Genomic DNA, 18,933 nt, shown 5'->3' with positions numbered 1-18,933 from the left:
TGCCAGCAAGAGGGACCCTTGTCCTCAGGGTAGGGCGTTCCAGGCGAATGGGGCGGAAAGCAGGCCCCCGGGGCCGGGCCACCAGACCAGTCAGAACCTCCGGAGGGGCCCCCAGAGTGGAAAGTGATAATTTCTCGGACTTGACACAGCTCTCTCCCGGTTGTCAAAGCCCATAGGCAGGGCTGTGGGCTTGTCAGGACACTCTGCTCTGAGCTGCCCTTTGGTGGGAGCGATGGGGGCCGGGGGGGTGCGGGCGTTAGAGGGCCGGCCCCGAGGCTCATGGAGGCCCCTGGGTGTCCTGAAGGGAGGTCTGGCTGGTCTGCCCACGCTTGGGGACCTGGGAGGCACCCTGTGAGCAGAGGGCTATGTGCCTTTACATCCCAGTGGTGGGGGCTATTCCTCTGTGTTTGGGAGCAGGGCAGACTGGCTGGTGCTGCTCGCTCATTGGTCGAATGGACCAGGGGCGTGGTTTCCGGAACCAGGAGGCGGGCCCAGGCCCACAGCTGATCCAGGTCAAGTCAAGGAGGGGGCGGGGCCAGGTGAGCAGCTGGAGGCGGTCAGCGGATCAAGGGCGCGGGGCCAGGTGAACAGCCTGAAGTGGTGAGGTAAGCAGGAGAGAGGGTCGCGGGCAGGGACCCGGGTGACCAGAAGGCGGGTCTGCCGGCGGCAGGGACCTAAAGAGGGGGCCCGGCGGCTTGGCCGGGCGCTTAGCTGACCGGCTGGAAGCGGTCAAGGGAAGAGTGGGTTGGGGCCGGTGTCAAAAGCTGGAGGTGGTCCAGTGGGGAAGGCCCTGGGGCCCGGTGAAGGTGCCCCCGAAGCGCAAAGTGATTTTCTCGGACTTGACACAGCTCTCTCCCCGTTGTCAAAGGCTAACCCTAACCCTAAAACTAAGCCTATCCCTCAACCTAACCCTCACCCGTGGCTAAGACCCTGGGGCCCTGTGAAACCTGGACGAGGGTCTCAAGTGCCCACAAAAGCCTCACCTGCCTGAGCTTCAGACTGGATGCCAGCAAGAGGGACCCTTGTCCTCAGGGTAGGGCGTTCCAGGCGAATGGGGCGGAAAGCAGGCCCCCGGGGCCGGGCCACCAGACCAGTCAGAACCTCCGGAGGGGCCGGGGAGGTGCCCCCAGAGTGGAAAGTGATAATTTCTCGGACTTGACACAGCTCTCTCCCGGTTGTCAAAGCCCATAGGCAGGGTTGTGGGCTTGTCAGGACACTCTGCTCTGAGCTGCCCTTTGGTGGGAGTGATGGGGGCCGGGGGGGTGCGGGGGTTAGAGGGCAGGCCCCGAGGCTCATGGAGGCCCCTGGGTGTCCTGAAGGGAGGGCTGGCTGGTCTGCCCACGCTTGGGGACCTGGGAGGCACCCTGTGAGCAGAGGGCTATGTGCCTTTACATCCCAGTGGTGGGGGCTATTCCTCTGTGTTTGGGAGCAGGGCAGACTGGCTGGTGCTGCTCGCTCATTGGTCGAATGGACCAGGGGCGTGGTTTCCGGAACCAGGAGGCGGGCCCAGGCCCACAGCTGATCCAGGTCAAGTCAAGGAGGGGGCGAGGCCAGGTGAGCAGCTGGAGGCGGTCAGCGGATCAAGGGGGCGGGGCCAGGTGAACAGCCTGAAGTGGTGAGGTAAGCAGGAGAGAGGGTCGCGGGCAGGGACGCGGGTGACCAGCAGGCGGGTCTGCCGGCGGCAGGGACCTAAAGAGGGGGCCCGGCGGCTTGGCCGGGCGCTTAGCTGACCAGCGGGAAGCGGTCAAGGGAAGAGTGGGTTGGGGCCGGTGTCAAAAGTTGGAGGTGGTCCAGTGGAAAAGGTCCAGTGGGGCCCGGTGAAGGTGCCCCCGAAGCGCAAAGTGATTTTCTCGGACTTGACACAGGTCTCTCCCCGTTGTCAAAGGCTAACCCTTACCCTAAAACTAAGCCTATCCCTCAACATAACCCTCACCCGTGGCTAAGGCCCTGGGGCCCTGTGAAACCTGGACGAGGGTCTCAAGTGCCCACAAAAGCCTCACCTGCCTGAGCTTCAGACTGGATGCCAGCAAGAGGGACCCTTGTCCTCAGGGTAGGGCGTTCCAGGCGAATGGGGCGGAAAGCAGGCCCCCGGGGCCGGGCCACCAGACCAGTCAGAACCTCCGGAGGGGCCGGGGAGGTGCCCCCAGAGTGGAAAGTGATAATTTCTCGGACTTGACACAGCTCTCTCCCGGTTGTCAAAGCCCATAGGCTGGGCTGTGGGCGTGTCAGGACGCTCTGCTCTGAGCTGCCCTTTGGTGGGAGCGATGGGGGCCGGGGGGGTGGGGGTTAGAGGGCCTGCCCCGAGGCTCATGGAGGCCCCTGGGTGTCCTGAAGGGAGGGCTGGCTGGTCTGCCCACGCGTGGGGACCTGGGAGGCACCCTGTGAGCAGAGGGCTATGTGCCTTTACATCTCAGTGGTGGGAGCTATTCCTCTGTGTTTGGGAGCAGGGTAGACTGGCTGGTGCTGCTCGCTCATTGGTCGAATGCACCAGGGGCGTGGTTTCCGGAACCAGGAGGCGGGCCCAGGCCCACAGCTGATCCAGGTCAAGTCAAGGAGGTGGCGCGGCCAGGTGAGCAGCTGGAGGCGGTCAGGGGATCAAGGGGGCGGGGCCAGGTGAACAGCCTGGAGTGGTGAGGTAAGCAGGAGAGAGGGTCGCGGGCAGGGACGCGGGTGACCAGCAGGCGGGTCTGCCGGCGGCAGGGACCTAAAGAGGGGGCCCGGCGGCTTGGCCGGGCGCTTAGCTGACCGTCGGGAAGCGGTCAAGGGAAGAGTGGGTTGGGGCCGGTGTGAAAAGCTGGAGGTGGTCCAGTGGGGAAGGCCCTGGGGCCCGGTGAAGGTGCCCCCGAAGCGCAAAGTGATTTTCTCGGACTTGACACAGCTCTCTCCCCGTTGTCAAAGGCTAACCCTAACCCTAAAACTAAGCCTATCCCTCAACCTAACCCTCACCCGTGGCTAAGACCCTGGGGCCCTCTGAAACCTGGACGAGGGTCTCAAGTGCCCACAAAAGCCTCACCTGCCTGAGCTTCAGACTGGATGCCAGCAAGAGGGACCCTTGTCCTCAGGGTAGGGCGTTCCAGGCGAATGGGGCGGAAAGCAGGCCTCCGGGGCCGGGCCACCAGACCAGTCAGAACCTCCGGAGGGGCCCCAAAAGTGGAAAGTGATAATTTCTCGGACTTGACACAGCTCTCTCCCGGTTGTCAAAGCCCATAGGCAGGGCTGTGGGCTTGTCAGGACACTCTGCTCTGAGCTGCCCTTTGGTGGGAGCGATGGGGGCCGGGGGGGTGCGGGGGTTAGAGGGCCGGCCCCGAGGCTCATGGAGGCCCCTGGGTGTCCTGAAGGGAGGGCTGGCTGGTCTGACCACGCTTGGGGACCTGGGAGGCACCCTGTGAGCAGAGGGCTATGTGCCTTTACATCCCAGTGGTGGGGGCTATTCCTCTGTGTTTGGGAGCAGGGCAGACTGGCTGGTGCTGCTCGCTCATTGGTCGAATGGACCAGGGGCGTGGTTTCCGGAACCAGGAGGCGGGCCCAGGCCCACAGCTGATCCAGGTCAAGTCAAGGAGGGGGCGGGGCCAGGTGAGCAGCTGGAGGCGGTCAGCGGATCAAGGGCGCGGGGCCAGGTGAACAGCCTGAAGTGGTGAGGTAAGCAGGAGAGAGGGTCGCGGGCAGGGACACGGGTGACCAGAAGGCGGGTCTGCCGGCGGCAGGGACCTAAAGAGGGGGCCCGGCGGCTTGGCCGGGCGCTTAGCTGACCGGCGGGAAGCGGTCAAGGGAAGAGTGGGTTGGGGCCGGTGTCAAAAGTTGGAGGTGGTCCAGTGGGGAAGGTCCAGTGGGGCCCGGTGAAGGTGCCCCCGAAGCGCAAAGTGATTTTCTCGGACTTGACACAGCTCTCTCCCCGTTGTCAAAGGCTAACCCTTACCCTAAAACTAAGCCTATCCCTCAACATAACCCTCACCCGTGGCTAAGGCCCTGGGGCCCTGTGAAACCTGGACGAGGGTCTCAAGTGCCCACAAAAGCCTCACCTGTCTGAGCTTCAGACTGGATGCCAGCAAGAGGGACCCTTGTCCTCAGGGTAGGGAGTTCCAGGCGAATGGGGCGGAAAGCAGGCCCCGGGGGCCGGGCCACCAGACCAGTCACAACCTCCGGAGGGGCCGGGGAGGTGCCCCCAGAGTGGAAAGTGATAATTTCTCGGACTTGACACAGCTCTCTCCCGGTTGTCAAAGCCCATAGGCAGGGCTGTGGGCGTGTCAGGACGCTCTGCTCTGAGCTGCCCTCTGGTGGGAGCGATGGGGGCCGGGGTTGTGGGGGTTAGAGGGCCTGCCCCGAGGCTCATGTAGGCCCCTGGGTGTCCTGAAGGGAGGGCTGGCTGGTCTGCCCACGCGTGGGGACCTGGGAGGCACCCTGTGAGCACAGGGCTAATTGCCTTTACATCCCAGTGGTGGGAGCTATTCCTCTGTGTTTGGGAGCAGGGCAGACTGGCTGGTGCTGCTCGCTCATTGGTCGAATGGACCAGGGGCGTGGTTTCCGGAACCAGGAGGCGGGCCCAGGCCCACAGCTGATCCAGGTCAAGTCAAGGAGGGGGCGGGGCCAGGTGAGCAGCTGGAGGCGGTCAGCGGATCAAGGGGACGGGGCCAGGTGAACAGCCTGAAGTGGTGAGGTAAGCAGGAGAGAGGGTCGCGGGCAGGGACGCGGGTGACCAGCAGGCGAGTCTGCAGGCGGCAGGGACCTAAAGAGGGGGCCCGCCGGCTTGGCCGGGCGCTTAGCTGACCGGCGGGAAGCGGTCAAGGGAAGAGTGGGTTGGGGCCGGTGTCAAAAGCTGGAGGTGGTCCAGTGGGGAAGGCCCTGGGGCCCGGTGAAGGTGCCCCCGAAGCGCAAAGTGATTTTCTCGGACTTGACACAGCTCTCTCCCCGTTGTCAAAGGCTAACCCTAACCCTAAAACTAAGCCTATCCCTCAACCTAACCCTCACCCGTGGCTAAGACCCTGGGGCCCTCTGAAACCTGGACGAGGGTCTCAAGTGCCCACAAAAGCCTCACCTGCCTGAGCTTCAAACTGGATGCCAGCAAGAGGGACCCTTGTCCTCAGGGTAGGGCGTTCCAGGCGAATGGGGCTGAAAGCAGGCCCCCGGGGCCGGGCCACCAGACCAGTCAGAACCTCCGGAGGGGCCGGGGAGGTGCCCCCAGAGTGGAAAGTGATAATTTCTCGGACTTGACACAGCTCTCTCCCGGTTGTCAAAGCCCATAGGCAGGGCTGTGGGCTTGTCAGGACACTCTGCTCTGAGCTGCCCTTTGGTGGGAGCGATGGGGGCCGGGGGGGTGCGGGGGTTAGAGGGCCGGCCCCGAGGCTCATGGAGGCCCCTGGGTGTCCTGAAGGGAGGGCTGGCTGGTCTGCCCACGCTTGGGGACCTGGGAGGCACCCTGTGAGCAGAGGGCTATGTGCCTTTACATCCCAGGTGTGGGGGCTATTCCTCTGTGTTTGGGAGCAGGGCAGACTGGCTGGTGCTGCTCGCTCATTGGTCGAATGGACCAGGGGCGTGGTTTCCGGAACCAGGAGGCGGGCCCAGGCCCACAGCTGATCCAGGTCAAGTCAAGGAGGGGGCGGGGCCAGGTGAGCAGCTGGAGGCGGTCAGGGGATCAAGGGGGCGGGGCCAGGTGAACAGCCTGAAGTGGTGAGGTAAGCAGGAGAGAGGGTCGCGGGCAGGGACGCGGGTGACCAGCAGGCGGGTCTGCCGGCGGCAGGGACCTAAAGAGGGGGCCCGGCGGCTTGGCCGGGCGCTTAGCTGACCGGCGGGAAGCGGTCAAGGGAAGAGTGGGTTGGGGCCGGTGTCAAAAGTTGGAGGTGGTCCAGTGGGGAAGGTCCAGTAGGGCCCGGTGAAGGTGCCCCCGAAGCGCAAAGTGATTTTCTCGGACTTGACACAGCTCTCTCCCCATTGTCAAAGGCTAACCCTTACCCTAAAACTAAGCCTATCCCTCAACATAACCCTCACCCGTGGCTAAGGCCCTGGGGCCCTGTGAAACCTGGACGAGGGTCTCAAGTGCCCACAAAAGCCTCACCTGCCTGAGCTTCAGACTGGATGCCAGCAAGAGGGACCCTTGTCCTCAGGGTAGGGCGTTCCAGGCGAATGGGGCGGAAAGCAGGCCCCCGGGGCCGGGCCACCAGACCAGTCAGAACCTCCGGAGGGGCCGGGGAGGTGCCCCCAGAGTGGAAAGTGATAATTTCTCGGACTTGACACAGCTCTCTCCCGGTTGTCAAAGCCCATAGGCAGGGCTGTGGGCTTGTCAGGACACTCTGCTCTGAGCTGCCCTTTGGTGGGAGCGATGGGGGCCGGGGGGGTGCGGGGGTTAGAGGGCCGGCCCCGAGGCTCATGGAGGCCCCTGGGTGTCCTGAAGGGAGGGCTGGCTGGTCTGCCCACGCTTGGGGACCTGGGAGGCACCCTGTGAGCAGAGGGCTATGTGCCTTTACATCCCAGGTGTGGGGGCTATTCCTCTGTGTTTGGGAGCAGGGCAGACTGGCTGGTGCTGCTCGCTCATTGGTCGAATGGACCAGGGGCGTGGTTTCCGGAACCAGGAGGCGGGCCCAGGCCCACAGCTGATCCAGGTCAAGTCAAGGAGGGGGCGGGGCCAGGTGAGCAGCTGGAGGCGGTCAGGGGATCAAGGGGGCGGGGCCAGGTGAACAGCCTGAAGTGGTGAGGTAAGCAGGAGAGAGGGTCGCGGGCAGGGACGCGGGTGACCAGCAGGCGGGTCTGCCGGCGGCAGGGACCTAAAGAGGGGGCCCGGCGGCTTGGCCGGGCGCTTAGCTGACCGGCGGGAAGCGGTCAAGGGAAGAGTGGGTTGGGGCCGGTGTCAAAAGTTGGAGGTGGTCCAGTGGGGAAGGTCCAGTAGGGCCCGGTGAAGGTGCCCCCGAAGCGCAAAGTGATTTTCTCGGACTTGACACAGCTCTCTCCCCATTGTCAAAGGCTAACCCTTACCCTAAAACTAAGCCTATCCCTCAACATAACCCTCACCCGTGGCTAAGGCCCTGGGGCCCTGTGAAACCTGGACGAGGGTCTCAAGTGCCCACAAAAGCCTCACCTGCCTGAGCTTCAGACTGGATGCCAGCAAGAGGGACCCTTGTCCTCAGGGTAGGGCGTTCCAGGCGAATGGGGCGGAAAGCAGGCCCCCGGGGCCGGGCCACCAGACCATTCAGAACCTCCGGAGGGGCCGGGGAGGTGCCCCCAGAGTGGAAAGTGATAATTTCTCGGACTTGACACAGCTCTCTCCCGGTTGTCAAAGCCCATAGGCAGGGCTGTGGGCGTGTCAGGACACTCTTCTCTGAGCTGCCCTTTGGTGGGAGCGATGGGGGCCGGGGGGGTGGGGGTTAGAGGGCCTGCCCCGAGGCTCATGGAGGTCCCTGGGTGTCCTGAAGGGAGGGCTGGCTGGTCTGCCCACGCTTGGGGACCTGGGAGGCACCCTGTGAGCAGAGGGCTATGTGCCTTTACATCCCAGTGGTGGGAGCTATTCCTCTGTGTTTGGGAGCAGGGTAGACTGGCTGGTGCTGCTCGCTCATTGGTTGAATGGACCAGGGGCGTGGTTTCCGGAACCAGGAGGCGGGCCCAGGCCCACAGCTGATCCAGGTCGAGTCAAGGAGGTGGTGGGGCCAGGTGAGCAGCTGGAGGCGGTCAGGGGATCAAGGGGGCGGGGCCAGGTGAACAGCCTGAAGTGGTGAGGTAAGCAGGAGAGAGGGTCGCGGGCAGGGACGCGGGTGACCAGCAGGCGGGTCTGCCGGCGGCAGGGACCTAAAGAGGGGGCCCGGCGGCTTGGCCGGGCGCTTAGCTGACCGGCGGGAAGCGGTCAAGGGAAGAGTGGGTTGGGGCCGGTGTCAAAAGCTGGAGGTGGTCCAGTGGGGAAGGTCCAGTGGGGCCCGTTGAAGGTGCCCCCGAAGCGCAAAGTGATTTTCTCGGACTTGACACAGCTCTCTCCCTGTTTTCAAAGGCTAACCCTAACCCTAAAACTAAGCCTATCCCTCAAACTAACCCTCACCCATGGCAAAGGCGCTGGGGCCCTGTGAAACCTGGACGAGGGTCTCAAGTGCCCACAAAAGCCTCACCTGCCTGAGCTTCAGACTGGATGCCAGCAAGAGGGACCCTTGTCCTCAGGGCAGGGCGTTCCAGGCGAATGGGGCGGAAAGCAGGCCCCCGGGGCCGGGCCACCAGACCAGTCAGAACCTCCGGAGGGGCCGGGGAGGTGCCCCCAGAGTGGAAAGTGATAATTTCTCGGACTTGACACAGCTCTCTCCCAGTTGTCCAAGGCTAACCCTAACCCTAAAACTAAGCCTATCCCTCAACCTAACCCTCACCCGTGGCTAAGGCCCTGGGGCCCTGTGAAACCTGGACGAGGGTCTCAAGTGCCCACAAAAGCCTCACCTGCCTGAGCTTCAGACTGGATGCCAGCAAGAGGGACCCTTGTCCTCAGGGCAGGGCGTTCCAGGCGAATGGGGCAGAAAGCAGGCCCCCGGGGCCGGGCCACCAGACCAGTTAGAACCTCCGGAGGGGCCGGGGAGGTGCCCCCAGAGTGGAAAGTGATAATTTCTCGGACTTGACACAGCTCTCTCCCGGTTGTCAAAGCCCATAGGCAGGGCTGTGGGCGTGTCAGGACACTCTGCTCTGAGCTGCCCTTTGGTGGGAGCGATGGGGGCCGGAGGGGTGCGGGGGTTAGAGGGCCGGCCCCGAGGCTCATGGAGGCCCTTGGGTGTCCTGAAGGGAGGGCTGGCTGGTCTGCCCACGCTTGGGGACCTGGGAGGCACCCTGTGAGCAGAGGGCTATGTGCCTTTACATCCCAGTGGTGGGGGCTATTCCTCTGTGTTTGGGAGCAGGGCAGACTGGCTGGTGCTGCTCGCTCATTGGTCGAATGGACCAGGGGCGTGGTTTCCGGAACCAGGAGGCGGGCCCAGGCCCACAGCTGATCCAGGTCAAGTCAAGGAGGGGGCGGGGCCAGGTGAGCAGCTGGAGGCGGTCCCGGGATCAAGGGGGCGGGGCCAGGTGAACAGCCTGAAGTGGTGAGGTAAGCAGGAGAGAGTGTCGCGGGCAGGGACGCGGGTGACCAGCAGGCGGGTCTGCCGGCGGCAGGGACCTAAAGTGGGGGCCCGGCGGCTTGGCCAGGCGCTTAGCTGACCGGCGGGAAGCGGTCAAGGGAAGAGTGGGTTGGGGCCGGTGTCAAAAGCTGGAGGTGGTCCAGTGGGGAAGGCCCTGGGGCCCGGTGAAGGTGTCCCCGAAGCGCAAAGTGATTTTCTCGGACTTGACACAGCTCTCTCCCTGTTGTCAAAGGCTAACCCTAACCCTAAAACTAAGCCTATCCCTCAACCTAACCCTCACCCGTGGCTAAGACCCTGGGGCCCTCTGAAACCTGGACGAGGGTCTCAAGTGCCCAGAAAAGCCTCACCTGCCTGAGCTTCAGACTGGATGCCAGCAAGAGGGACCCTTGTCCTCAGGGCAGGGCGTTCCAGGCGAATGGGGCGGAAAGCAGGCCCCCGGGTCCGGGCCACCAAACCAGTTAGAACCTCCGGAGGGGCCGGGGAGGTGCCCCCAGAGTGGAAAGTGATAATTTCTCGGACTTGACACAGCTCTCTCCCGGTTGTCAAAGCCCAGAGGCAGGGCTGTGGGCGTGTCAGGACACTCTGCTCTGAGCTGCCCTTTGGTGGGAGCGATGGGGGCCGGAGGGGTGCGGGGGTTAGAGGGCCGGCCCCGAGGCTCATGGAGGCCCCTGGGTGTCCTGAAGGGAGGGCTGGCTGGTCTGCCCACGCTTGGGGACCTGGGAGGCACCCTGTGAGCAGAGGGCTATGTGCCTTTACATCCCAGTGGTGGGGGCTATTCCTCTGTGTTTGGGAGCAGGGCAGACTGGCTGGTGCTGCTCGCTCATTGGTCGAATGGACCAGGGGCGTGGATTCCGGAACCAGGAGGCGGGCCCAGGCCCACAGCTGATCCAGGTCAAGTCAAGGAGGGGGCGGGGCCAGGTGAGCAGCTGGAGGCGGTCCCGGGATCAAGGGGGCGGGGCCAGGTGAACAGCCTGAAGTGGTGAGGTAAGCAGGAGAGAGGGTCGCGGGCAGGGACGCGGGTGACCAGCAGGCGGGTCTGCTGGCGGCAGGGACCTAAAGAGGGGGCCCGGCGGCTTGGCCGGGCGCTTAGCTGACCGGCGGGAAGCGGTCAAGGGAAGAGTGGGTTGGGGCCGGTGTCAAAAGCTGGAGGTGGTCCAGTGGGGAAGGCCCTGGGGCCCGGTGAAGGTGCCCCCGAAGCGCAAAGTGATTTTCTCGGACTTGACACAGCTCTCTCCCCGTTGTCAAAGGCTAACCCTAACCCTAAAACTAAGCCTATCCCTCAACCTAACCCTCACCCGTGGCTAAGGCCCTGGGGCCCTGTGAAACCTGGACGAGGGTCTAAAGTGCCCTCAAAAGCCTCACCTGCCTGAGCTTCAGACTGGATGCCAGCAAGAGGGACCCTTGTCCTCAGGGTAGGGCGTTCCAGGCGAATGGGGCAGAAAGCAGGCCCCCGGGGCCTGGCCACCAGACCCGTCAGAACTTCCGGAGGGGCCGGGGAGGTGCCCCCAGAGTGCAAAGTGATAATTTCTCGGACTTGACACAGCTCTCTCCCGGTTGTCAAAGCCCATAGGCAGGGCTGTGGGCGTGTCAGGACACTCTGCTCTGAGCTGCCCTTTGGTGGGAGCGATGAGGGCCGGGGGGGGGGGGTTAGAGGGCCGGCCCCGAGGCTCATGGAGGCCCCTGGGTGTCCTGAAGGGAGGGCTGGCTGGTCTGCCCACGCTTGGGGACCTGGGAGGCACCCTGTGAGCAGAGGGCTATGTGCCTTTACATCCCAGTGGTGGGGGCTATTCCTCTGTGTTTGGGAGCAGGGCAGACTGGATGGTGCTGCTCGCTCATTGGTCGAATGGACCAGGGGCGTGGTTTCCGGAACCAGGAGGCGGGCCCAGGCCCACAGCTGATCCAGGTCAAGTCAAGGAGGGGGCGGGGCAAGGTGAGCAGCTGGAGGCGGTCACGGGATCAAGGGGGCGGGGCCAGGTGAACAGCCTGAAGTGGTGAGGTAAGCAGGAGAGAGGGTCGCGGGCAGGGACGCGGGTGACCAGCAGGCGGGTCTGCCGGCGGCAGGGACCTAAAGAGGGGGCCCGGCGGCTTGGCCGGGCGCTTAGCTGACCGGCGGGAAGCGGTCAAGGGAAGAGTGGGTTGGGGCCGGTGTCAAAAGCTGGAGGTGGTCCAGTGGGGAAGGCCCTGGGGCCCGGTGAAGGTGCCCCCGAAGCGCAAAGTGATTTTCTCGGACTTGACACAGCTCTCTCCCCGTTGTCAAAGGCTAACACTAACCCTAAAACTAAGCCTATCCCTCAACCTAACCCTCACCCATGGCAAAGGCCCTGGGGCCCTGTGAAACCTGGACGAGGGTCTCAAGTGCCCACAAAAGCCTCACCTGCCTGAGCTTCAGACTGGATGCCTGCAAGAGGGACCCTTGTCCTCAGGGCAGGGCGTTCCAGGCGAATGGGGCGGAAAGCAGGCCCCCGGGGACGGGCCACCAGACCAGTCGGAACCTCCGGAGGGGCCGGGGAGGTGCCCCCAGAGTGGAAAGTGATAATTTCTCGGACTTGACACAGCTCTCTCCCCGTTGTCCAAGGCTAACCCTAACCCTAAAACTAAGCCTATCCCTCAACCTAACCCTCACCCGTGGCTAAGGCCATGGGGCCCTGTGAAACCTGGACGAGGGTCTCAAGTGCCCACAAAAGCCTCACCTGCCTGAGCTTCAGACTGGATGCCAGCAAGAGGGACCCTTGCCCTCAGGGCAGGGCGTTCCAGGCGAATGGCGCGGAAAGCAGGCCCCCGGGGCCGAGCCACCAGACCAGTGAGAACCTCCGGAGGGGCCCGGGAGGTGCCCCCAGAGTGGAAAGTGATAATTTCTCGGACTTGACACAGCTCTCTCCCGGTTGTCAAAGCCCATAGGCAGGGTTGTGGGCGTGTCAGAACATCTGCTCTGAGCTGCCCTTTGGTGGGAGCGATGGGGGCCGGGGGGGTGCGGGGGTTAGAGGGCCGGCCCCGAGGCTCATGGAGGCCACTGGGTGTCCTGAAGGGAGGGCTGGCTGGTCTGCCCACGCTTGGGGACCTTGGAGGCACACTGTGAGCAGAGGGCTATGTGCCTTTACATCCAGTGGTGGGGGCTATTCCTCTGTGTTTGGGAGCAGGGCAGACTGGCTGGTGCTGCTCGCTCATTGGTCGAATGGACCAGGGGCGTGGTTTCCGGAACCAGGAGGCGGGCCCAGGCCCACAGCTGATCCAGGTCAAGTCAAGGAGGGGGCGGGGCCAGGTGAGCAGCTGGAGGCGGTCCCGGGATCAAGGGGGCGGGGCCAGGTGAACAGCCTGAAGTGGTGAGGTAAGCAGGAGAGAGGGTCGCGGGCAGGGACGCGGGTGACCAGCAGGCGGGTCTGCCGGCGGCAGGGACCTAAAGAGGGGGCCCGGCGGCTTGGCCGGGCGCTTAGCTGACCGGCGGGAAGCGGTCAAGGGAAGAGTGGGTTGGGGCCGGTGTCAAAAGCTGGAGGTGGTCCAGTGGGGAAGGCCCTGGGGCCCGGTGAAGGTGCCCCCGAAGCACAAAGTGATTTTCTCGGACTTGACACAGCTCTCTCCCTGTTGTCAAAGGCTAACCGTAACCCTAAAACTAAGCCTATCCCTCAACCTAACCCTCACCCGTGGCTAAGGCCCTGGGGCCCTGTGAAACCTGGACGAGGGTCTCAAGTGCCCTCAAAAGCCTCACCTGCCTGAGCTTCAGACTGGATGCCAGCAAGAGGGACCCTTGTCCTCAGGGTAGGGCGTTCCAGGCGAATGGGGCGGAAAGCAGGCCCCCGGGGCCGGGCCACCAGACCAGTCAAAACCTCCGGAGGGGCCGGGGAGGTGCCCCCAGAGTGGAAAGTGATAATTTCTCGGACTTGACACAGCTCTCTCCCCGTTGTCCAAGGCTAACCCTAACCCTAAAACTAAGCCTATCCCTCAACCTAACCCTCACCCGTGGCTAAGGCCCTGGGGCCCTGTGAAACTTGGACGAGGGTCTCAAGTGCCCACAAAAGCCTCACCTGCCTGAGCTTCAGACTGGATGCCAGCAAGAGGGACCCTTGTCCTCAGGGCAGGGCGTTCCAGGCGAATGGGGCGGAAAGCAGGCCCCCGGGTCCGGGCCACCAAACCAGTTAGAACCTCCGGAGGGGCCGGGGAGGTGCCCCCAGAGTGGAAAGTGATAATTTCTCGGACTTGACACAGCTCTCTCCCGGTTGTCAAAGCCCAGAGGCAGGGCTGTGGGCGTGTCAGGACACTCTGCTCTGAGCTGCCCTTTGGTGGGAGCGATGGGGGCCGGAGGGGTGCGGGGGTTAGAGGGCCGGCCCCGAGGCTCATGGAGGCCCCTGGGTGTCCTGAAGGGAGGGCTGGCTGGTCTGCCCACGCTTGGGGACCTGGGAGGCACCCTGTGAGCAGAGGGCTATGTGCCTTTACATCCCAGTGGTGGGGGCTATTCCTCTGTGTTTGGGAGCAGGGCAGACTGGCTGGTGCTGCTCGCTCATTGGTCGAATGGACCAGGGGCGTGGTTTCCGGAACCAGGAGGCGGGCCCAGGCCCACAGCTGATCCAGGTCAAGTCAAGGAGGGGGCGGGGCCAGGTGAGCAGCTGGAGGCGGTCCCGGGATCAAGGGGGCGGGGCCAGGTGAACAGCCTGAAGTGGTGAGGTAAGCAGGAGAGAGGGTCGCGGGCAGGGACGCGGGTGACCAGCAGGCGGGTCTGCCGGCGGCAGGGACCTAAAGTGGGGGCCCGGCGGCTTGGCCAGGCGCTTAGCTGACCGGCGGGAAGCGGTCAAGGGAAGAGTGGGTTGGGGCCGGTGTCAAAAGCTGGAGGTGGTCCAGTGGGGAAGGCCCTGGGGCCCGGTGAAGGTGTCCCCGAAGCGCAAAGTGATTTTCTCGGACTTGACACAGCTCTCTCCCTGTTGTCAAAGGCTAACCCTAACCCTAAAACTAAGCCTATCCCTCAACCTAACCCTCACCCGTGGCTAAGACCCTGGGGCCCTCTGAAACCTGGACGAGGGTCTCAAGTGCCCAGAAAAGCCTCACCTGCCTGAGCTTCAGACTGGATGCCAGCAAGAGGGACCCTTGTCCTCAGGGTAGGGCGTTCCAGGCGAATGGGGCGGAAAGCAGGCCCCCGGGGCCGGGCCACCAGACCAGTCAGAACCTCCGGAGGGGCCGAGGAGGTGCCCCCAGAGTGGAAAGTGATAATTTCTCGGACTTGACACAGCTCTCTCCCGGTTGTAAAAGCCCATAGGCAGGGCTGTGGGCGTGTCAGGACACTCTGCTCTGAGCTGCCCTTTGGTGGGAGCGATGGGGGCCGGGGGTGTGCGGGGGTTAGAGGGCCGGCCCCGAGGCTCATGGAGGCCCCTGGGTGTCCTGAAGGGAGGGCTGGCTGGTCTGCCCACGCTTGGGGACCTGGGAGGCACCCTGTGAGCAGAGGGCTATGTGCCTTTACATCCCAGTGGTGGGGGCTATTCCTCTGTGTTTGGGAGCAGGGCAGACTGGCTGGTGCTGCTCGCTCATTGGTCGAATGGACCAGGGGCGTGGATTCCGCAACCAGGAGGCGCGCCCAGGCCCACAGCTGATCCAGGTCAAGTCAAGGAGGGGGCGGGGCCAGGTGAGCAGCTGGAGGCGGTCCCGGGATCAAGGGGGCGGGGCCAGGTGAACAGCCTGAAGTGGTGAGGTAAGCAGGAGAGAGGGTCGCGGGCAGGGACGCGGGTGACCAGCAGGCGGGTCTGCTGGCGGCAGGGACCTAAAGAGGGGGCCCGGCGGCTTGGCCGGGCGCTTAGCTGACCGGCGGGAAGCGGTCAAGGGAAGAGTGGGTTGGGGCCGGTGTCAAAAGCTGGAGGTGGTCCAGTGGGGAAGGCCCTGGGGCCCGGTGAAGGTGCCCCCGAAGCGCAAAGTGATTTTCTCGGACTTGACACAGCTCTCTCCCCGTTGTCAAAGGCTAACCCTAACCCTAAAACTAAGCCTATCCCTCAACCTAACCCTCACCCGTGGCTAAGGCCCTGGGGCCCTGTGAAACCTGGACGAGGGTCTAAAGTGCCCTCAAAAGCCTCACCTGCCTGAGCTTCAGACTGGATGCCAGCAAGAGGGACCCTTGTCCTCAGGGTAGGGCGTTCCAGGCGAATGGGGCAGAAAGCAGGCCCCCGGGGCCGGGCCACCAGACCCGTCAGAACTTCCGGAGGGGCCGGGGAGGTGCCCCCAGAGTGCAAAGTGATAATTTCTCGGACTTGACACAGCTCTCTCCCGGTTGTCAAAGCCCATAGGCAGGGCTGTGGGCGTGTCAGGACACTCTGCTCTGAGCTGCCCTTTGGTGGGAGCGATGAGGGCCGGGGGGGGGGGGGGTTAAAGGGCCGGCCCCGAGGCTCATGGAGGCCCCTGGGTGTCCTGAAGGGAGGGCTGGCTGGTCTGCCCACGCTTGGGGACCTGGGAGGCACCCTGTGAGCAGAGGGCTATGTGCCTTTACATCCCAGGTGTGGGGGCTATTCCTCTGTGTTTGGGAGCAGGGCAGACTGGCTGGTGCTGCTCGCTCATTGGTCGAATGGACCAGGGGCGTGGTTTCCGGAACCAGGAGGCGGGCCCAGGCCCACAGCTGATCCAGGTCAAGTCAAGGAGGGGGCGGGGCCAGGTGAGCAGCTGGAGGCGGTCAGGGGATCAAGGGGGCGGGGCCAGGTGAACAGCCTGAAGTGGTGAGGTAAGCAGGAGAGAGGGTCGCGGGCAGGGACGCGGGTGACCAGCAGGCGGGTCTGCCGGCGGCAGGGACCTAAAGAGGGGGCCCGGCGGCTTGGCCGGGCGCTTAGCTGACCGGCGGGAAGCGGTCAAGGGAAGAGTGGGTTGGGGCCGGTGTCAAAAGCTGGAGGTGGTCCAGTGGGGAAGGCCCTGGGGCCCGGTGAAGGTGCCCCCGAAGCGCAAAGTGATTTTCTCGGACTTGACACAGCTCTCTCCCCGTTGTCAAAGGCTAACACTAACCCTAAAACTAAGCCTATCCCTCAACCTAACCCTCACCCATGGCAAAGGCCCTGGGGCCCTGTGAAACCTGGACGAGGGTCTCAAGTGCCCACAAAAGCCTCACCTGCCTGAGCTTCAGACTGGATGCCAGCAAGAGGGACCCTTGTCCTCAGGGCAGGGCGTTCCAGGCGAATGGGGCGGAAAGCAGGCCCCCGGGGACGGGCCACCAGACCAGTCGGAACCTCCGGAGGGGCCGGGGAGGTGCCCCCAGAGTGGAAAGTGATAATTTCTCGGTCTTGACACAGCTCTCTCCCGGTTGTCAAAGCCCATAGGCAGGACTGTGGGCGTGTCAGGACACTCTGCTCTGAGCTGCCCTTTGGTGGGAGCGATGGGAGCCGGGGGTGTGCGGGGGTTAGAGGGCCGGCCCCGAGGCTCATGGAGGCCACTGGGTGTCCTGAAGGGAGGGCTGGCTGGTCTGCCCACGCTTGGGGACCTGGGAGGCACCCTGTGAGCAGAGGGCTATGTGTCTTTACATCCCAGTGGTGGGGGCTATTCCTCTGTGTTTGGGAGCAGGGCAGACTGGCTGGTGCTGCTCGCTCATTGGTCGAATGGACCAGGGGCGTGGTTTCCGGAACCAGGAGGCGGGCCCAGGCCCACAGCTGAGCCCTGTCAAGTCAAGGAGGGGGCGGGGCAAGGTGAGCAGCTGGAGGCGGTCACGGGATCAAGGGGGCGGGGCCAGGTGAACAGCCTGAAGTGGTGAGGTAAGCAGGAGAGAGGGTCGCGGGCAGGGACGCGGGTGACCAGCAGGCGGGTCTGCCGGCGGCAGGGACCTAAAGAGGGGGCCCGGCGGCTTGGCCGGGCGCTTAGCTGACCGGCGGGAAGCGGTCAAGGGAAGAGTGGGTTGGGGCCGGTGTCAAAAGCTGGAGGTGGTCCAGTGGGGAAGGCCCTGGGGCCCGGTGAAGGTGTCCCCGAAGCGCAAAGTGATTTTCTCGGACTTGACACAGCTCTCTCCCCGTTGTCAAAGGCTAACCCTAACCCTAAAACTAAGCCTATCCCTCAACCTAACCCTCACCCGTGGCTAAGACCCTGGGGCCCTCTGAAACCTGGACGAGGGTCTCAAGTGCCCACAAAAGCCTCACCTGCCTGAGCTTCAGACTGGATGCCAGCAAGAGGGACCCTTGTCCTCAGGGTAGGGCGTTCCAGGCGAATGGGGCGGAAAGCAGGCCCCCGGGGCCGGGCCACCAGACCAGTCAGAACCTCCGGAGGGGCCGGGGAGGTGCCCCCAGAGTGGAAAGTGATAATTTCTCGGACTTGACACAGCTCTCTCCCGGTTGTAAAAGCCCATAGGCAGGGCTGTGGGCGTGTCAGGACACTCTGCTCTGAGCTGCCCTTTGGTGGGAGCGATGGGAGCCGGGGGTGTGCGGGGGTTAGAGGGCCGGCCCCGAGGCTCATGGAGGCCCCTGGGTGTCCTGAAGGGAGGGCTGGCTGGTCTGCCCACGCTTGGGGACCTGGGAGGCACCCTGTGAGCAGAGGGCTATGTGCCTTTACATCCCAGTGGTGGGGGCTATTCCTCTGTGTTTGGGAGCAGGGCAGACTGGCTGGTGCTGCTCGCTCATTGGTCGAATGGACCAGGGGCGTGGATTCCGGAACCAGGAGGCGGGCCCAGGCCCACAGCTGATCCAGGTCAAGTCAAGGAGGGGGCGGGGCCAGGTGAGCATCTGGAGGCGGTCCCGGGATCAAGGGGGCGGGGCCAGGTGAACAGCCTGAAGTGGTGAGGTAAGCAGGAGAGAGGGTCGCGGGCAGGGACGCGGGTGACCAGCAGGCGGGTCTGCCGGCGGCAGGAACCTAAAGTGGGGGCCCGGCGGCTTGACCAGGCGCTTAGCTGACCGGCGGGAAGCGGTCAAGGGAAGAGTGGGTTGGGGCCGTTGTCAAAAGCTGGAGGTGGTCCAGTGGGGAAGGCCCTGGGGCCTGGTGAAGGTGCCCCCGAAGCGCAAAGTGATTTTCTCGGACTTGACACAGCTCTCTCCCCGTTGTCAAAGGCTAACCCTAACCCTAAAACTAAGCCTATCCCTCAACCTAACCCTCACCCGTGGCTAAGGCCCTGGGGCCCTGTGAAACCTGGACGAGGGTCTCAAGTGCCCTCAAAAGCCTCACCTGCCTGAGCTTCAGACTGGATGCCAGCAAGAGGGACCCTTGTCCTCAGGGTAGGGCGTTCCAGGCGAATGGGGCGGAAAGCAGGCCCCCGGGGCCGGGCCACCAGACCAGTCAGAACCTACGGAGGGGCCGGGGAGGTGCCCCCAGAGTGGAAAGTGATAATTTCTTGGACTTGACACAGCTCTCTCCCGGTTGTCAAAGCCCATAGGCAGGGCTGTGGGCGTGTCAGAACACTCTGCTCTGAGCTGCCCTTTGGTGGGAGCGATGGGAGCCGGGGGGTGCGGGGGTTAGAGGGCCGGCCCCGAGGCTCATGGAGGCCACTGGGTGTCCTGAAGGGAGGGCTGGCTGGTCTGCCCACGCTTGGGGACCTGGGAGGCACCCTGTGAGCAGAGGGCTATGTGCCTTTACATCCCAGTGGTGGGGGCTATTCCTCTGTGTTTGGGAGCAGGGCAGACTGGCTGGTGCTGCTCGCTCATTGGTCGAATGGACCAGGGGCGTGGTTTCCGGAACCAGGAGGCGGGCCCAGGCCCACAGCTGACCCAGGTCAAGTCATGGAGGGGGCGGGGCCAGGTGAGCAGCTGGAGGCGGTCCCGGGATCAAGGGGGCGGGGCCAGGTGAACAGCCTGAAGTGGTGAGGTAAGCAGGAGAGAGGGTCGCGGGCAGGGACGCGGGTGACCAGCAGGCGGGTCTGCCGGCGGCAGGGACCTAAAGTGGGGGCCCGGCGGCTTGGCCAGGCGCTTAGCTGACCGGCGGGAAGCGGTCAAGGGAAGAGTGG

This window comes from Pipistrellus hanaki (genome assembly GCF_964339955.1).
Source record: "Pipistrellus hanaki genome assembly, chromosome: 13".
NCBI classification, from domain to species: Eukaryota; Metazoa; Chordata; class Mammalia; order Chiroptera; family Vespertilionidae; genus Pipistrellus; species Pipistrellus hanaki.
The sequence above is the reverse complement of the archived record's forward strand: the minus strand, read 5'-3'. Positions refer to the sequence as shown.